We start from the raw sequence: 15,956 nt of genomic DNA on the forward strand, positions 1-15,956 counted from the left end.
GGGATGAGAATTCAAGACCAGTTCATGGTGTTACACGGGTGGGTACAGGGACTGATAGCTAAACAAGCAAATTGCACCAACTCAGTCCTCTTGAAGAAGGATAGGAGTACCCCCTCTAATTGTGTATGCATATATATACATACACATCATGCTACATAAGATATTTAAACCTATCCCCACAGCAGGTCCCACTGCTTGTGGAAGAACTCCATCACTTGACATGCCACCCACCTGCCCTTTTATGAGCATGGCACCCCCACACCTGTGCTGGCTTTTTGCTCTACCATGCCTACCATGCAGGGATAGAAGCACCCGCCATGAGACAAGGAGACAAAGTGGCCACGGCAAAATGGGAACTTGCTGCTCATGAACAAAGTCACTGTTTGCACAAAAGACAGCATTTGCTCTCTCCCATCCGTTAGTCTGTCAGGTAAATAATGCACGTGCCAAAACACACACTTAATGAGGTAAATAATATGCCTTGAATAACGGCTAAATCTGTATTTACCTGCGAGACCAGAGAAACTCGGAAGGACCAGATTAGGAGATAATTGCGGCTAAGCAGGTTGTGTGCTTCGAGTAAACACGCATTTGGTAAGCTTCCCTTTCCAAGCTTTTGAGTGAAAGGCAAAAATCAAAGAAGTCGAAATGTTTAAGACCAAGCCAGTGCCCACACTGCCAATTCCATGGCATATATGCATTGCCCCTGCCTCAAGGCTTTCATGTTTTGGAGCTGTTTGCTTTATTAAAGCAATGTGCCAGACAGCAGGTACCTTGAAAACTGAAAATTCAAGTTGCAAAACCAAAGCAATGTGCCAGACAGCAGGTACCTTGAAAACTGAAAATTCAAGTTGCAAAACCAAAAATGAAGAGCCCAACATGGCATTTATTTTAAAGGGGCTCAGTTCTACCAATTGCCTTTTCATCTACAGCTTTGGCCGTCATTCATAAATGCATTAGAGCCAAATAGAAATTACTTCTATTTTCTTCTAACATGTGCCAGATAAAAGATATTTAAGGTATACATGGTTTAAATCTTCTAACTACTATGAGTTTAAAGGCCCATCACAACAAATATAATCTCAGAATAAAGTAGCTTGTAAATTAGTTGCAGGAAAACCTGGTCTTTAGCCTACTGCATCAAATAAAATAGACTGTTGGAGTGGGGGAGGCAGACAGGCTTCAACCCCTCTATCAAACACAGGCAATAAAACACGTATTATCCACCCACCCACAGCAAGATCTCTTCTCTAATGTATCTGAACTGTCAAGACCAGGGTATCTGACACAGACCCCATGAATCTTCAGGCTGAGTTGCACTACACACAGTGGTGCAGAGCTACTGTGTCCATGGCAAAGGTAAACCAGCTGCCTTGGCAGGATTCAGGCACATCCCCACGCAGACACAGCAGCACCATGCCAGACTCTGGCATGGCAGGTCAGGGTCACAAAAGTACCACGTGACATCCGTGGAGGAAATGAACAGCCAGCATGCAGTGCCTGTTTACATTAACAGCTTCTGCAGTGGTCCACGTCTAGCAACAGGATCGGGCTCCCCATCCTAAAAGCAGCCTCCCTCCCCACTCTCCTCTGTAGCAGAGGGAGCAGTGCTCTGAACAAAGGTGTGTGAGTGGGATATTGCATGTGGACTTCCCTACACAGGCAGCATACAAACAAGGGTAACCCCACTGCAAACTCTGCACCTTCAGCCAAATGAAGTTTTAACAGTATGTTTACCCAGCCACTGCTCTGGGTGCCCTGGGAAGACCTCACATCATCTTCTTTGGCAAGGTCAGAGTGCCTCAGAGCACTAGATAGCTGGTGAGCAAACACACTTTATTAGATGTCATGTAAAGCATTTATAATGGCTATGACAATGCAAAGCACTAGTAATTATCCTGTACTTTTTCCAAGAGAAAACGATGCAAGCAATGCAGCTTCAAAAATTAAAAACCCAGCTCTAGCCATATAAATCCACATGTTCAGTGATTCCATTTCCAAACCTACATAAAACACCATATATATATTTCTTATACACACAGGATCAGATTATAATCTCAGACAGTGCAAGCTGTCACATCTGGCAGTCAACCTTACTAGGTTAATATTTCATATCACACAGCTCAAATTCCTCACACAGATACGTATGAAATGTAATGGGACCATGAACTGAGGTTGGACCTCAGGAATTATTTTGACAGATTGTACACAGACCTAGGAAAATGTGACAGCACTTTACATTTGCTACACGCAGTAAGATGGGAAATGGCCGTATGTGGTGGGTTTCAGCTGGAAGATAGTTTGTGTTCTGTGCTGTGTAACACTGGGCATTCCATATGACAGTACTGGCTAAAATCAGCATCTACATTTAAAAATAAATTAATAAAAAAACGTTCTCTGGACATGAGCTGCAGGTACCAAGGCAAGTTCAGGCTGACCACAGCTTTTGCTTCTTTAGCAGTCCAAGCACATGGTACTAAAGCATGACAGTTTGATCGCCAGTAAGGAAGGAAAGCCAAGAGAAAGGCAAGTGTCAGCTGTAGCCATCAGCTTTGCCAGGGGCCCCACTGAGTGCGAAGCGGAGAATCTGCACTGGCGGCTGTTGCACGCCAGGCTTCCTGCTGGGAAAGTTGCTTAGGGACAACCAAAGTGGCAGGGAACAAGACAGGGAACTCCTGCCACGTGAAGAATGCTGGTGACAACAGCCAGCAGGGCAGTGCAAATGCTATCCCCTGCCTGCAGGGCAGCCCCAAAGCCACAGAGATGTGCACCACACAAGCTCCAGAGGACTCAAATTCATCAATGGCAGGACAAATTAGCCCACTAAGAACTTGAGCTTAATGACTCCTGGCACATAAGATGAATATGAACTTTTTACAACTACATCTAATTAAAATTACAGTTTGCCTTTGAGCCCAAAATATTCAATTTTACTTTCCAGTTTGAGAAGCTGAGTAGAGAAGGGGCAGGAAGACAACACCTAACTTCATATTGGCGGGCTGACCCAAGAAATTACATTTTATAAGAGTCTTCACTTGCATGTTAAATTACTTCGTTATAACAAGACAGTCCTCCACCATATTACAAAACAAACAAGAAAAGCCCCCACTAACCTAAACTACAAGAGAAACTGAAATTAAAAAATAAAAGCAAGCAAGCTCTGGGAGTAAAATACTTCATTTATTATTTGTGCAAAACCTGGGTAGGGGCAGTTGTGACTCCTGGCCTCCAAAGCCAACTGAACTCAAGGCTAGAACAATGCAAACCAATCAAAAATGTAAGTCAGGTTTGTCTATTTTATTAAATTATGGAGGGAAAAAAGTTAGGGTAATAGAGATGTTTTCTGCAGAACAAAATTGCACACATTTAGTGACACCTGGAACACAGTATAACAAAAAATGCAGGACTTCAATTTTGGTAGCTGTTCAAATGCATACTCAGAGGTCAAATGTGAGCCCATATTTCACTTGTGTGAAAATATAACTGAAGAACAATAGAGATAACTCAGGGTGTTTTTTAATCAACTTTAACCTAAAGCCAAATATTTCATTAGATGAACTACAGTACAAAAATGACAGCACCTAGCTAGCCTGTGAGGCAGGAAACAAGAGACTATGAACAAGACCATCTTATCCACTCTCACCACTCAAACTTGCAAAAAAAAACCCAACCAACATAAAGTAAAACAAATAACAAAAGACAAAGCTTTTAGAACTGTTTAATAAAGTAACACAATTTTAGACAGGTAGATTTGCTTCTTTCTTTAATTTGTTAACCTCACAGTATCATCACTTCAACATGAGAACAGTACACTTCATGGCTGCACTCCCTTCACGTTTGGCTGGGTTTGTCTCCAGCACTGCTAGACAACCACGCCTGTGTTTTGGAAAATTTGTAATGTCATGGCACATCTATATGCTGCCCCATCATTACTCAGCTCAGATACAACTTGGCATTCATTGTTTTGTTTTTACAGTACTCCACAATCACACCCAGGCTCTTCCCACTACAGATGAGGAGGTCCCTGTTCTCAAGAACTTACAGTCTAAAATTAGAAGCAATACAAGTGAGGGGAACAACAGAAAAGAATGAGGGGTACAGGAGGAGAGTTGGGCAACTGCTCATCTGGGAGAAACATGCATCATGGTAGGTCAACTGAAAAAATTAATTCACCCTATACAGGCACTGGTTTCCCTCTGTATGGCCATTAGGGAAGAGGTAAGTGAACACGGAAAAGGCTGACTAAAGGATGGAGGGCACTCTTGGGTTAAGGAAGGTCTCTCCCATTTCTTGAGCTCATTCTTGCCGCTGGGTTCCTTGGCTGATTTGTCAAAGGCACGACCCCACATGTCAGAGCACCAGAATCTCTTCCATTGTGACATCACAGACGCGATGGCTTGTGAGATCACAATGTGCAAGGCTGAAGGCGCTGATTACTTAGGGAAGCACTTGCTGGAGCTATGGCACCCTACAAAGCTGGGAAACAAACACATCTCAGTTCACTTGACAACACAGTGAAACCCACATGAGACTCCACACCAGCAGGACATGAATTTGTCTGAACAGACCACCCAGAAGCCGTCCCAAAGATGCACAGTACAATTCCACTCCAATTTTATTAGGCCACCTCTGCTAGGCAACCCACTTTCGTCAGCTCCTTGACTGGTCTCCTAAGACAGGCTTTGCTGTGTATTTTTAAACCTTCTCCAAGAGTAACTGCAGATGAGCAAACGGGTCTAAGCTGGAGTCTGAAGAAGTTCCACACAGCAAAGGACTGGTCACTTAGAAGAAATGTAGAGAAAGGAAAGAACAAAAATTAAAACAAAGAAGCATTAACAGGGACACATACAGCAAAAGCCAAAGAGGAAGAACAGATCTGCTATTAAGGAAAAGAACAGTTTCACAGGATCAGACCAAAAATCCTCTAGTCCAGTCTCCTGCCTCTGCCTGGGAGCCATAAGAAAATGCACCAGTGTGAAACTACACAAATGAGGCTAACCAAGCCAACAGTTCTGGGAGGCCAAAAGGAGGCAGGCCTGTCCTTCCCTCTCGGTCTTGCTCTCCTGCTGATTACGTTACACCAGTTCCTGAGCCTGTCTGGCCCTTCTGCAAGCTGATTCAACCACAGGAACCTATAAAAGGGACTAACACAGCCAGAATAAAACACAATTAAAACAAGATTATAGTTTCTGGCTGGTTTAGTGAGATGAATTAGCTCAGGGCCAGGGTGGATGAATACCAAAGCTCCAAGAAGAGGATGAGTCCACACTGGCAGAAGCAGGAATGAGATGAGCCATTGGGGCTGTTGGTCAGCTCAGCTGCTCATCAAACCATGTACTCACACCAGGACAGACACACCTGGGATGACATGGCACTTTGCAGAGAATGGACAAGTTAGTTATCTTGGCTCTAGCAGCATAGACACATTAAACCTGAATTCACAAAGCCCATCAGACCATCTGGTCTCAACCTCACGTAATGCTGGCCCTAAAGTTTCCATTTCCTTAGTCGAGCCCAAAGGCTTGAACATCTTTCAGAAAAGTTTGTGGCCTTGAATTGGAGCACAAAGAATGGAGGTTCCCCTCTACCTCCAGACAGCTCGTTCCAATGGTCAATCCATTCACTGTCAAAAAACAACAGGCCTTAGTTCTCATTCAAACTTTCCCAGCCCTGGTCTTCGAGATGAGTTCTGCAATTTATGGCACTTCAGTACTCTCAATCCTCAGCACAGCTCCCACTGCCAGAGCTAGAGATTTGTAGCTACTACACATCTAGTCAGTGAAAGCTACTATTGCACACTGGCCTAATTCAGTGGAAAGGAGACATAGTAGGCCACCCTTTGTTTGATGGTATCTGGCATGCATAATTACTTCATTTTCATACACATGGATGCCACAGTTGTTCAAACCACTTCCACAGCTGCACACCTTCATTATCTGAAAAATGAAGGTTAACACCTGAGAGTGCCAAATGAATCTCAGCCTGGATACAGGGAAACAAGTTTTGCATTGCTCAATACACTGGTAACTTTTGATCTTCACAAATGACTTCCAAAAGTGTTAAAAGAAAGCCAGTACTCTGGCAAAGGCTCCAAGCAGGGCAGCAGCTACAGTGGGCCATGGTTTCCATACAACCCAGAAAATCTGCCAGGGAAAGTGTTGACCCTAATATTCAACCACAGGGGAAAAAAATGATTGCAACAAGTACAGCTGGTTTTTTTTTGGGTTTTTTTTTTTTTTTTTGCTGGAAGAGAAGGATCTTTACAATTCATCTAGGGAGAACATAACTTTTCAGCTGGCCTCAGGCCAGCTGAGATCACTTCTCTTAGGGAAGGGAAATGGTCTCCAGCACAGCCAGCACTTCTGCTCTAGGTTATGTCTTGAAGAGCCTCAGCTTGTCCAGTTCTTCCCTTACTCCCCTGCTTGCCATGGCACCATACTGGTAGGTTAGCTCATCACTACTACAGTGAAACACCAGGACCATTTCTAGCAAAAATACCTGCTTCAGATCCAAGACAGACTTGTGACAAAAGCACAGCTGCTTACAGCTTTCCATGCTGCCCTGCAAGCCCAGGCACAGTGGGCAGTCCTGCACCATCTGCCTGCATGTCACCACACCTGCCTTGGGGCCCTCCACTGCAGGTGGCCAGGACTGACACCGAGACAGGGCAAAATGCAAATACTTCACACATTTAAGTATCTTCCAGAACTCTATTTCCAAAATTTAAGAGGGTTCAAAAAAAAAGTAAAAAATCAAATCAAGGCCTACCAAAGTTAACAGAATCAAAACAAGATAAGCACCAAACCAGCTGTAATCAGGCCCTCCAAAGAAAGCAAACTGAAGTATCTCTCAAGTGCAGAACGGAAACTTCAGGTCCTATCAGTGTTTATTCAATCCAAGGTCTTCTTTATTTAGCATCAGGCACATAGGCATTTTTTAAAAGGCTTTAATAACTTTCTTCTTTTGGATTTTGGTACCACTCAAATCTGTCTAGACACACTAACTTTACAAAAAAAAAAACAAAAAAACCCAAACCAAACACACTATTCATGTAGAGCAACTCAAAGTTTGAGATGAACAAGAATGTATAAAAGGGCCACAGGGGCACTCCTTGAAAGAAAACAAACATCTGGTCCATACTGTAAATTTACGTGAAAATTGAGCTGCAAAGGGCAGAATTCAGTGTTTCAAAATGGAAACAAAAATATCTGAAGTAAAAAAAAAAAATCTGAAATAAAATTACCCAAGCCTACACAGTGGGGACTAATCAACTAGACTTTTAACACACTAGTGACTTTCAGAATAATTCATTCTTGGATTAAAGTTCAGATGCCAACTTTAATATTGAGCGATATGAGATGCTACAATGACGCAAAAAGACACTACAGGATGAAATCTATCCAAGTTACCATTAAAAAGAAATCAGGTAAAAGTCTCCAACAGCTGTTAACAACATCTGATGGGACAAGTGCTATGGAGATGTACCTTCCTGGAGCCCTGGATGTCTCATCCTTCCTGAGACACAGTGCAAGCATTAACATATTAGAAAACTTGCTGGTCCCCTTGCATCGCAGCTGAAAGAATATCAAGAGTTCAGACTAAACAGCAGCTTCCAATCTACCATCTTTGGAACCAAAAGCTCAATAAAGAAACTATATAAGTAAAGAAGTAGCAAAACAAACGTCACACTTATTGGCAAACAGGCCAGCAATCACTACATAAATCCACCAGACACAGGACTTGTAAAAGACAGAACATCAGTAGTAAATGACAACACCTCTTCATCCATCTCAGTTTGGAAGAAACACCTGTAACAGCATAGCAGTAAGAAAAGAAAAGGGAAGAAATTCCTACTGCCACTCAGGAAACAAGTAAACAGACTGTACTCCCAAGCTTTCTCAAGTTTACTTCACTCTCCAGATCTGAGACAGGTGAACAGTTCAATCTCACAGGGCAAAGAATATAGGAAAAAAACCCAAACCAAAACAAACCTCCTACTCCCTCATTACCTCCACCTATGAACCTCCACATCCCAAAACATAAAAAAATCCTTGCTGCTGCTGCCTCCAGCTCAGCCCGTGCCCAGCCCCCGGGCACACGGGCTGTTTTCCCTTCCTCAAGCCCTGCACGCAACTGATCCCGCTCCAGCAGGGACCTGGGGCACTGCTGCCACAGCCACCCTCACCGCCTCCCTGCGGGTCGCACCAGGGCCCGCCAACCCGGCCGTCGAGCGGACGAGGCTCCGCCACCCCGCGCCCTCCCCTCGGGCCGGGGCCGCCCCCGCTCCTCACCGGCACCGGCACCCCGGCCCCGCCCGGCCCGCAGCCCCCGGCCCCCTCGCGCAGGCGCCTGGCTCGCGCCGCCCCGCGGGGCACGCTGGGGGTCGTAGTTCCCTGCGGCCGGCCCCGCCGCGTGGCCGCGCCTCGACGCCGCGCCGGGTCCCCGAGCGCCGGTTCCCACCCCCGTGCCCGGCGGAACCTCATCCTCTCCGCGCCGACCCGACCCCTGGTCTGCCCCGGGGCCAGCACTTACCCGCCCTGTGTCCTGAAGGGCCATCCCACCGCACGGCCAGGACACCTCCCTCAGCTCCTGCTGGCTCCGGCTTCTGTGCTCACTGATCTCCCTCAGGCGAAACCTGCGTCTGAGCCGTGCCTGGGCCTTGCCCGACACCCCCGAGCTGTGGCACCTCCACTCGCACGGCTGGCACCGACACTGGCTCGTGTCAGATCCCAGTGGCTGTCACACTCTGCGGGCTCTGAGCCCCATCCGTGCCCGCTGTGCCGCGCTCCTTCAGGGAATGCCCGGCCGCTGCCCGGGGGGGCCATGGATTCTCCCGCTCTGGGGACGTTCAAAACCCACCTGGAAGCATTCCTCTGTCACCTGCTCTGGTGTCCCTGCCTTGCAAGGGGATTGGACTGGATGATCTCCAGAGATCCCTTCCAACCCTAACAATTCTGTGATTCTCTGAGCTTACCTGCAATGATACCTAATCTTCAGCCTACTGAGGCATCCATAACTCTTGGAATCTCAGCTGCAATGACAAGGCTCTAGCTGGGGCCATTCCCTCCTATTCATTGCTTCCTTCCTCCCTTCTCACATTCACTCACACCTCCACACTTGAAGCCAGCAGCTCCTTTGCACACCCCTGATGCTCCTCATATGCATGATGAACAAACTCAGAGCACTGACTCATGCAAATAGGACTGTGAAGGATTCTACAGGCCACCTTACCCATCATTTGCTGCAGGCAGGAGCAATCCTACCTGTCGTCTTTCTCTCCTCTTCAAATCATTCCTTAAGCCTTTCTCTGGCTCCATGTCTTAAAATACTGGACAAAGATAAGTACCAGAGTGCAGAGATCACTGACTGATGCTCCACACGAGGTGGGCTGGCTGCCTGACTCAATCTGCCTGGTTCTCCTGCCTTTAATTGAGTTGCTGGCTCTTCAGGCTGGATTTATCCTTTCCTCTGTTTGTGTGCAGCCTTGAACTTGAGAGGCCTGAACCATGAAAGTATCATGTCAGAACTATAAAAATACCAACAGCAAACCATTTAATAATAGTAAGAGTTCCTTTAAGCCCTCTTAGATTTCGCATCTCTCAGCTTCCCACCCACATAAGCAAGGATAATGTGAAATTTTACTTCTAAGCTTAGCTCTATTGCTGTGATTTGTCAAGTCATTGGTGATTGATGTATGGTTTGCCAGGAGCCCACGAGAGTGAATTGAAGGCCTTTGCACTGTGGTGTTCCTTGAGCAATCTGTCCCTGGCCCTCCCTTAGCAGGGATGGAAACTGCCTGAAATTACACCGCAGTCCCAAACCTTGAAATTTAGGGCTCACAGCCTGCCTGTGCTTCTGAGAGGATGCAAGAGAAGAGGCCTTTCCTCTGCTGACCTCTGCATCTTGCAGTAAAACGTAATTCCTTGGTCTAGACAAATGCTGAATGGCTCATAGATGTGTGCATGTCCTTTTTTCATTGTGCTGTTTCCCAGGTTTCTCAGGCAGTACAGCAGGTGGTTTTCCTCCTGGACAAATGCTGAATGGCTCATAGATGTGTGCATGTCCTTTTTTCATCGTGCTGTTTCCCAGGCAGTACAGCAGTGGATTTCCTCCTACCCAGTTCTTTGGGGAAAACCCCTTTTCCCAGCTGAGTTATTTGCAGTAACCAGGGCCACACCTTGGCTTCTGCCAGCCTCCCTGGCCCTTGTGAGACCCGTACAAGTCGTCTACCAAAGACTGCAGGACAGCAATGAGATTCCCTTCAGCACCTGCACTTTCAGAGAGCATTTCATCTGGCACAACTCTCAGCACCCAAACCAATTCAAAGAAAGCCATATTTTATGAAATATTGTCACTACTTCTGTATTGCTCATGTCTGAGCCTGTCTTATGCCTCAAATGAACACTGCCGGCCACTGAAAATGTCACCTACAGATTAATCTGGCTCACTCCAGGCTTCTGGAAAAATAAATGAGGGTGATCAATAGATATCCTGTGGCGTGCCCTTCAATGCACATGGCCCCTGTAGCATCCTGACTGGGAACTGCTCCCCTCCCCAAGGGACTGTGCCAGTAAAGGCAGCCAACTGCCATGGGGCCCCAGGCAAGGAATGCTGACAAACTGGGTCATGCAGGTGGGGAGCAGTGGTCAAAAGGGCTGGCAGTTGCTCATTAGGGCCACCTTATTTATTCCAGGTAGCACAGCCCACGTCAGTCCCGTGACCCCATTGCCTCAGGACCAGCTCTATCCCAGAGCAAGGCAGCGTGTTCCAGGAGTCACTCTGGTGTCTTAATTGCTTGCCCTACTTTACAGATTTTGAGATGGCTAGAAGAAGCCCATAGGAAATTGGGTCCATGCTGAGGCAGTGTCTGCTCTGCCCTATTTTACATGAGAGACTATCTTCAAACCTTGGGTGGAAATCAGCTCAGATTCCAGCTGTGACCTTCTCTCCTATGGCTGGATCCCTCTGCTGCTGCCAGCAGATGCAGCAACCTAGTCAGCAGTTACCTGAAGTTTTATTTGTTTTAAAACCCCAACGGTCTCTTAACAAAGCATCATTTCATTCAGCACAAATGTTAAGCCACCACTGGGCTGATAGATGGACAGAGCTTGATTAGAAAGTAGCAAAGCAGTGGGGCAGGGTAAGGCAGAAAATACAGAACGAACCCCCCTGGCCCCATGTGGCAGCAGCAAAGGATCCTCTGTGTGAAGACAGGGCTGAGCTTATCCTAACCCAAGATCAACTGTCAGGTCTCTGCCTGCTGCTGGCTCAGCACAGAGAAGGAGGGACATTCCCCAGCCCTTCTCCCAGTGCCTCCCTCCCAAGGGTCCATGGAGCACAGGTCCTTTTAAAGCAATGGGATTTTACATTATTATGGCACAAAGAAACATCAGATCTTTTTAAAGGCAACTCTGTTAATACTGTTCAGCTGCTTATGCTGAGTGAAACTTTTAAATGTCTTATAATACACATGACAAGTAGTTTTGTATCACTGTTTTCTACTTAACAAGTTAATAACGTGCCAACCCAAATCCTTCAGTTACTAACGCCACCGGTGGGACTCATTAACCAACGTGAGTACATATTTAAGGGAATACTAATATTCACAATGTACATTTTTATATTCATGTTGTCATTCTTGAAACCACAGCTCAGTTCACGTATTCTGTTGAAACATTTGTTTGCAGAGGATTTCTCTCTCTCTTTTCCTCTAAACACAGAGACTATCACTGGGGTATCATTCTGGTGAATGATATTAATGACAGCCTGTCATCATGGAAAGCTATTTCTAGCTGTCAATTAAAGGGTGTTTTGAAAGAAAGCAGCTCATTCAAACCCCGTGGGAGCAAGTGTGTCTCATTGTCTGACAGTGACCCCCTCGATGAATTTGGGAGCAACAGCAGTTCTGTGGGGCTCGGAGCTTTGCAGATGTAGCAGAGGGCTCTTGGATGACAATGACAGGAGATTTTAAAGGTGCTGATGTCCTTAGCAAGGAAAAGGCAAAAGAGTATTTCAGATGATAAAAGCAATCCACAGGTAGGAGTATTGGTCAGGAAAGAAGTCCCAGGGATACTGAGCCATTCTTCTCTATCTTGTAATATAATTTCCTCTCCAACATCCCAATTTATCAACCTCCATCTTCAAATATGTCTTTTTACTAACCCAAGTAGAAGGCTTCTTCAGCTTTTCTCTACCTGATAGATGGAAAAACCTAATTCCCAGATAAAAAGTAATTATAGCTACTTTATTCTAGAAAAAAGATCCTTTGATTTATCTTGTTGGTTTATTTCCCTCTCCTGGTGCATTCATAGGCAGCTCTCAGATCCCAGTCATTTTTGCCATCTTTGCTTTGATGGCCTAAACAAGCCATTTTTTCTCATGTCTCCTTAGCATCTTATCTTTCCATTTCCCTCTCCATCTTAGTAGACCTCCTCTGCACCTGCTTCAGTTTCAATTAAATTTTCTTGAGCATGAGTGCCCAGACTGGTATGTGGTATTCCTGAGCTGGGCTCCAAGGCCTCGTACAATATATGTCACTTGACCCTATAAATATCACTCGTATAAACATGCTTGATTTCTACATTTCCCCCCTCAACAGGGTGGTCCACTCTCAGGGCTTTCTCGTTCCTTTTATTTTCCTAAGCACTCCTTGCGCAGTAATAAAAATGTACAGACTCAGTGGGGATCTGTTTTAACTTCAAATGTGCTGATTCAGTTCAAAAACCATTAATTCAGCCAGAATCAGGGCCGTGGGGTGGAAATCCTTTTCCAGTTAAAACAGAGGTGAGAGGGACAGCCTTTGGCAGGCTAGGAAATAAAGTGCATTAGAAAAACATTGCAGGACATCAGAAAGTGGCTATTGAGTGGGCTATGTTAACAGAGGACAAGGGAGCCTTGGACATTTCACATCAGGATGAGATGTCTCCATAGGAGATCTGCTTGGATTTGAGCAAACTTCTAGGGTTTGGTGCATGTGAGCATTTTATTTCTGTAGTCTGTGCTGTGCTGGAATGGTCAGAATGGTCCCTGCTGGACCTTCTGTTGACTGAGCACACAAAGCTAGTCAGACAGGCTGGTCCTGTCTCCAAAAAATCTCACTTTAACCACAAGTGCAAGAGGATGCAGAGAAATGCAAAGCAAACATAAACAACTGTGTTCCTCAGGCTGTAGGTCAGTGCTCTTCCCCTTTGTGTGGGTCCCAGTGAAAACACTTTTGCCCCTCGCTCCCACTTTTTGTGTGGGATGAGCAGAAAAACAACATCTGTCAGGAAGGCATCAGCACCAAAACACAAAATAAAATGACCCACCAGCAAAGGATTTCCCCAAGATATTTGACCAAAGGAAAACACAGGCTGAGCATCAGGAGAAATTTCCTGAGGCTACGATGCATTAAACTGTGGGATCACCTTCCCAGAGGAGCAGTGGGAGCCGTGAAACCAGCCACTTACAGCACTGTAAAATGTCCCATTGCTGCCAGCGTGATTTCAGTTCAAGGGAGCTGCACTGAGTCATCTACCATGCCTTTTCCACCTCTTCCTCCTAAAAATCAGGCCCAAGACATACAAAGAAAGAAGGGCAAACAGTGATGTCAATTTGCTGAAGAAATACAAGCTTTTCTACATTATGGTATGTCGTAAAACCCTTGCGCTCTCACTGTATACTTAATCTTGATATTTCAATGCCATCCACAAAGAAATTCAGGCTTAACCCTGGTAAAAAATATTGTGCAATTGGGTGCAGTTTATTCTTTATATTTTAATAGCTATAGCAAAACTCCACTGCTAACTAGTAAAAAAAGAAAAAGAAAAAAAAAGGAAAAAATTTTAAAAGTTGAATGTGTTTTACAGCTACGTTGTCATGGGAAAGCTGTGTTTCAAAGTAAGGGCATCAACAGCAGTGAAATGAGAAAATTTTAAGCATTTAAAACATTTTTAATGAGACGTTAAAAAAAAAACAAAACCAAAACTCTTCACCCAAATGTCTTTGCCAGTATTTTAGCTAATAGGGTTGCAGTGTATAAAGGAGGGGTTCTGACGCCTGCACAGGCCACCCAATACTGAGCTGCTCCTCAAGTGTCTTGAACTCTAAGTGTAAATGGAAAAAACATCTAAAATTAAGCATTTCTCCTGGAGGAACACATTGCTGATAAAGCAAATCTTCCCATAGGACAAGCACACCTGCTGGAAGGTAGAGAGACATTTTTATGTGTGGGATTTTAACTTGAGATAAAATACTTTTCACGGGCAGTCATATGGAAGACAGCTGGCCAAAATTAATAACAGAGGAATTTGTGTCCCTTGGGAAATTCTGAGGTTTCAAAAATATGATTTTTGACCTAAGTTGGGACAAACAGTTTAGTGCTCGGATTTTTTGTTGTTGTTTAATGACATATTCCCAAATAAAAAAGTGTATTTCTTTTCACTTTACCACTTTGACATTTCTTTTGTTTTATTTTTGCATCATTCTAGAAGCCCAAACCATCCATTACACCATGCTGTTTCCTTTCCTCATGCTGTACATTACATTTTCAGGCATAATCCCCACCCTTTTTTAAGATTCCTATTAAACCAGCTAAATGTCTTTGTGAAACTCAATATCAGGAACAACAAGGATCCCTGCCCTAAGCTGAGGCAACAATTATTTTTCAAATGTGCCTTTAAAAGATGGACAAAAGAGACTAGAGCGGGGGGAGAAGTGCCTGGCGCAGTCTGAACAATGCCAGGGAACTTGATTGCTCCTGAAAAACCTGAACTAGCTCTTGGTCTGATGGCTGGCAGGCAAAGGCACAAGCCTGTTATCACTCATGGTTTGGTTTTTTGCTGTGGGCAGGAAAGAAAAACTTCACAAAGGAAAAATATTTTACCCAGAGAGCACCTGGTTTCCCCCCAGCTCAGGAGATCCCATGTTTTAGGCCAAATGCGTGGACTAAATTGGGTATAAATGTAGGACAGGAATAAAACAATACTGCCAGAAGGAGATGAGGGGAAAAGGAAAAAAAAAAAAGAAAAAGAAGCCTCCTTATTAATATTTTTAATAATTTCTCAGCAAAAGCTTGGATAATGTTGATACACTCTAGTAAATGTTTCCAGTTATTCCAATCAGTGTGTTCTGGTAGAAAAAGACCAATTTTCTACCAGAAAACACTGACTGGAGTAACTGGGAACTAGAAAAAAAAATTACCACAAGATCTCTTAGGTTCACTATTTATTTGGACTCAATTGTGATGCTTTGTGCTATGGAAAACTTCCTGGATTCAACATTCCTCTAACCTGTCCCATTGAAACTAAATAATTACTTGGATAGCTTTAGCCCCTGCTACTCCAAGTGTCCAGAGCTGTGTCTTTGAAGCAGCTCCTAAACTCCTGACCAAAGCAGCTCCTTTCACCAAACTTCTGTCTCACCTTTATCTCCAGAAACCCACACCTCCAATGGATAACTCAATTCACATGGGAGGGGAGCAGAGGGTTGCTGCCTGCTCTGGGAGACAGACCCTTGCTCTCACATACCTTCTGCCTACACTGCTTTAATTTCCCCACTATCTCCCCCTCTGTTTATTCTATTTTCTGCCTCTTTGTCTTTCATCTCCAGTGTTTGCAGACCCTCTTTCCTTTTCCAGCCTCTCTCTTCCTCCCATCATTTCCCCTAGCTCACTCCTTCCTTCCTTTCTTTCTTCTTTCCTTCCTTCCCGGCACTCTCCTGGAATTTCTATTCTCTCTTCTCTCCTCCTTCTCTTCCATCAGGACTTCCCCTAATGCTGCAGGAGGTACCTAGTCTGACGGGGGTAGAGAGGAGAAGGACATGCCACGTCCAGAAAAATCTGAGATGCAGACATCCTGCTTGCCAGGGGACCATTCACAGCTCCTGCTTCTCCTGCTGCCTTCAGCCCACAGGTACCAGCTGTGAGGATTGTCACACAGGAGTGGCAACACCCAAGGGGTCCTGGGAGACACAGCATA

General features: G+C 45.0%; 1 long non-coding RNA gene across 1 annotated transcript; it reads right to left on the reverse strand.

Annotated features, from left to right (window-relative positions):
• Window positions 1–3,702: 3,702 nt before the first annotated feature.
• Window positions 3,703–8,275, reverse strand: LOC120503193. Its single transcript, XR_005627676.1, has 2 exons — window positions 4,646–8,275; window positions 3,703–4,476 (listed from the first exon to the last, which is right to left on the reverse strand). It is a non-coding gene; the product is annotated as an uncharacterized LOC120503193 (long non-coding RNA).
• Between the last annotated feature and the right edge of the window lie 7,681 nt (window positions 8,276–15,956).

Source organism: Passer montanus, unplaced genomic scaffold, assembly GCF_014805655.1.
Source record: "Passer montanus isolate IOZ18808 unplaced genomic scaffold, ASM1480565v1 scaffold25, whole genome shotgun sequence".
NCBI classification, from domain to species: domain Eukaryota; kingdom Metazoa; phylum Chordata; class Aves; order Passeriformes; family Passeridae; genus Passer; species Passer montanus.